Raw genomic sequence first — 4,884 nt, forward strand, 5'->3', positions numbered from 1 at the left:
TTCAGCGGCCTCTCCACATTTATATACAGAAATATATGGTTGCTCAAGCCTTTTTATGGCCTGTGAGCTTATTATTTTTTTTAAACTGTTTTCATCAGAATTAAATTCAATGAAAAGGTAAATTTTTTTCCGAGTTTATTTAATTAATTACATACCAAGGTTGGTGATGGCGGAATTTATTTATCAGTTAAGGCTAACTAAAAGTTAAGCAAAAGATGGTAAAACGCAGCCGAGGGGAGAACTATTGCGAGTTTGATTCGAAAGCATAGTGATAGATGGAGTGGAAGATGCAAAGGATTGCAGTTTAAATGGGAAGTCCTGGGTGGGTTTCGTGGCAAAAGAAGCGAATCTTGTAAGAGCTTGTTTTGAATTAAATGATAGCTTTTCAGGGTATTGCATAATTTCATTATGACTTCTTACTTTTTACCTTTGGTTTTAATGGATGAATAATATTTGCGCGCGTGCTCTCGCTCTTACTCTCCCTTTCACCTACCTTTCGCCATTCATTTGTCTTTTTTTTGGCTTCTTTTTTTGTATTTTTAACAAATTATCTGTGGCAACAACCAGACAGAGATATCATCGCAAACACACACACACAGCTATAGGAGCTCACTGAAGCACTCGCCGACTTACCTACGATGTTATTTTGGGTGCTTTACACCTGTAAAGCCTTTGATTGATGATACGACCCATTGATAGGGGGCTCTAAACAGCCACCCGACTAGCAGCAGCACCAAAGCTCTTTCTGTCCAGCTAATTGGCGCTAAAGTAGCTGCCGTTTAAAAATATTTTAGCAAATTATGCTTGTATATTTTTTTTGGGGTTTTTTAAGAATTTGGCTAATTATGCTCTCAAAGTGAAGCCAACTGAACCATAGCCTTTCGTTCCAGGCTGGCCGGCTCCGGTATGGTATGGTCTCGTCTGAGCTAATTAGAGCAGCCAACGTTAATTGCAATTTGCAATGATTCCCCAGGGGTAGGGGTGGGCAGAGTACCAGTGGGCAACGGGAGAACAGATGTGCGGCACGTTACATAGATGTCGCATCAACTCTTATAGCTGTTGCTGTCGCCGCTGCTGGCGTTGTCACGTTTTTGGTGGCTGCTTTTCCGTATGACTCCATTGCGAGCATTGCCACAGATTTTGCACTTGCCACACGATTTGCAGTTACGTGCGAGAGGGACATTCAGACAGAGAGCGAGATGAAGATAGCTGCACTGTAACCGAATCTTGTCTGAACCGAAAATCTTCTAATTTTCTACTGCAGTGATTTCGCATGCATAGAGAGTGCATGCCTCAGCACTGGCACTTGCACGGTACGAGCACGGGCACGGCGAAGGGTCTCACTGATTTATGCGCATCAATAAGTTTCCAGAGTTGCCGATACTTATGCGAAATGTGCCGCAATGAGACGTGGACCCGCCCGGGCACGTTCGCCTGCAGTGGCAGATAGATACTCTGGCAGCGACTCCCAGCTGCTAAAATAATGATTTGAATTTCGATCTGGGGCAGGAATTCTATTTGAGGTTGACCAGCGAGGGAAAGGAAGGAATAACGCAACACAGTTCTTGGGACTAATGAGAATAACCCCACAGCCAACTTCCTCCGACCCCGTCTGCTTATCGCCTCGCTTTGGGAAGGGATGGAAAACCAAATTCCCAGCCAAATAATTCATTTTCACTGCTTTGTTTGTTGCCCACGTTTATGGCCACCGCTTATCTTAATGGGTCAAGGATTATGGCCAGCCTTGAAATGAGACAGTCCGCCAAACTTCCGTTGCCCAAATGCTCACCACGGAACCCCAACCACTGACCACCAGAATCGGCTTTACTTCTGCATTCAAACAGCGCACTGCGGGCGGTCCAAGGAGGCGCCGTGCTCCCAGCCAGAGATTAGGCGTGTTTATAAATAGATTTATGGATCGTCAGTGGGAGAACCTTTTAGCCCCCAGCCCTAAGCACAGTTCCAACCATAGCTCGATGTGGCAATAAGCACGCCATAGAGCCACTGCAACTACATGAGCGGCATTAAATAAAGACGAAACCAAGAAATCTGTATTCCGACTATGCGATACCCGGGAATTACCAAAGAAATCCTCTTTGTTTAGTAATTATTGGACTGTAAATTTTTAATATATTTATCACTATGGATGAACTGGTTCATACTCAGAGGTAGACAGGGCTAAAGCGTATAGATCCCATGCATATATGCGATCGGGAAGCCCTTCCCTCTGCCTGCTACATACATACATTGGTACACAAAGCAGATACTCCTACTGCACACTACGAGCACCGCATAACGAGTATAATTACGTTATTTTCGACTGTCGGCTGACTGGAGCCGAGCACTCAGCCTCATAGAGCCAAACATGGCAAGCTCCACTCCACTCCACACCACTCGACTCAACTTAACTCATTTGCTAAATCAAGCATGCACCACTTAAATTTTCATTAGACTGTTTTCCGTATACTCACATGCTGTGGCCTGCATTTGCAGCTCATGCTGCTGCTCCTTCTCCTAAGTCGAAACAGAACCGCAGTGTGTGCGCACTTTATCTTAATGATGTTAAAGTGAATTTAAACTTACGTCATTTTTACGTGAGCGCCAGTAATTGGCGCTGCACTTGCACATACAGTCATGATCCGCAAAAAGGTGAATGCGCTAAGTAGAAGCCAATGCAGTCTTTCATGAACTGTAAGAAACTAAACTAGAAATAGTTTGTGTTATATAAAACATCATCAAATAATAATTGTAAGGATTAGGAATATTCTATAAAAATATTGAAGTCACGCATTTCTGATAAATTTTTTCTAATAAGCTTTACTTGCATGAATTAAATACATTTTTTCAGAGTGTATGCATAGTTGCATTCCTCCGTCCAGAGCTGTGAGTCATATCTCTGATATGGTGTCATCATTCAGCGAGCGGCGGAGATTTTTGGTGAGGAGATTCCGCGGCACATGTGCTCACGTATTGGCCATAAATATTAGGGTTAAGGGCGGGCATCGCCAGCCTGGCATATTGGCAATGCCATAGCGAAATCGAACCATAAATTTAACACGTTTTAGCTTTTGCAGGCGGGCAGTGACAAAGACACCGACAGAGGGATGAGGGAGTAGACAGCCGCCGAGTGCCGTGCACACACATATATTACGCTACGTATACGCAACGGAACACACAGTGTGTATTCTAGTGAGTGCGGTCGTGTTTTTAAATCGTTCCGTATAATTCAGTGGAAAACGTCGGAAGTTAGCCTGGAAAAGAGGCAAAGAGTAGTTAGCGCGAGCCATAGTAGTGCTGCGTTACTTACCTGCGCGGAACGCAAGTCCGCAAGCAGAGAAGCGGCCACCTGGCCAATAGTACTGGCCGAAATCCCAGTGGGACGCCGTCGAGCCCTAGGCCGAAGGGGGGGGGGGAAGGAACAGCAGGTAAGTGCCTGTTTTCTTATTCTTCTTCGCTGTGATTCTTGGCGCCACTTGTTGGTTGCTGCCTTCTTTTTGTATTTGGGCAAAATTGGCCAAGCACACCGCAAGTGGTGTTGGATAACGACTGAAGAACAGCTGACTGGAGGCACGGAGCTAAGTGCTGGAAAACGACAGCGTCTGGCCAATAGAGGCCGCGGCCACAGCAACCGGAGTTGCCAGATCAACGGCCAGATCGAAGATGAGCGATCAGCGGGAACAAGCTGCGGCTTGCAGCACTCCGCTGACAAGCTCATTCGCCTGGGATGAGGAGTATCCCTTTCGCCGGAAAAATGCTCTGGCGCGATCGCCAAACCAGCCGGCGGAAGCAGTGGAGGAGCGCGCAAGTTCCTCTCCTCCTACGCTGCAGCGCCCCCAAGAGGAGCAAGCAGACCAGAAGGAGAGGGCCATGGCGCATTTGGCGAGCTTGGGCCAAAAGGCCAGAGAGTTGAGGAAGCTGATGGTGCTCCCAAAGAGGTCCATCACGAACCCAATGAGGGATCTGGTGGATGAGATCGAATATCTGCAGCGAGAGTTGGAATCGTGCTAGCAGGCGATCTCTGCGGTGCAGGCTGTAGCCAAGGTTACACAGCCGGAAGTGACGGAGAGGGCGGGAAAGAGGGCACGGCCAGAGCCCAGGAAAACCACCCACCCGTCCCCGTCCCCAAGGCCGAAGAAGCCAAAACATGGACCCAAAAAGTAAAAAAAAAACCGGGAAGAAGCCGCAGGAAGGCCAAATGAGGGACGCCGTAGCTCGCAAGGGACCGGAGGACGCCCCAAAGGATCGAGAGGCGGGGTGGGTGAAGGTCGTAGCTAGGCAAAGGCCAAAGCCAAAGCAGCAACGACCAAGACCGCCACGCAGCGATGCAATAGTCATCGCCGCCACCAGCACTGTCTCATATGCAGACATTCTAAGGAAGGTTAAGACAGAGCCAAGTCTTAAAAAGCTAGGGCAATCGGTGCAAGGGGTGCGACGCACAGCAAAAGGAGAGCTGTTTGCTGATGCTGGAAAAATCGGCGGACCCGAGAACCCACGAGATGAAGGCAGCAGTCAAGGAAGCGCTAGGAAGCACGGTTGAAGTAAGGAGTCTTACCGAAACTGTCATCTTGGAGGTAAGGGACATAGACGAAGTGTCCACCCAAGAGGAAGTCCTAGCGGAACTCAAAGCGCAGGCAGGGGTGGAAATCTGCGAGGCCGCAGCCATCTCCATCAGACCAGCCTATAGGAGCACGCAGACCCTGACTCTGAAAGTTCCACCGGCCACCGGCCCTTTGTTGGCTCCCTACACCCTATTTGGTGGTTCTCTTGAGAGAATTACCCTGGTGGATGATCTGGGTGTTATGTTAGACCCCAAGTTAAAGTTTTCCGAACACATTTCTACCAATTTCTAAGGCCATGGGCGTGCTTGGGTTTATAAAGAGGTGG

The sequence above is a fragment of the Drosophila miranda genome (genome assembly GCF_003369915.1).
Source record: "Drosophila miranda strain MSH22 chromosome Y unlocalized genomic scaffold, D.miranda_PacBio2.1 Contig_Y1_pilon, whole genome shotgun sequence".
Classification (NCBI taxonomy): Eukaryota; Metazoa; Arthropoda; class Insecta; order Diptera; family Drosophilidae; genus Drosophila; species Drosophila miranda.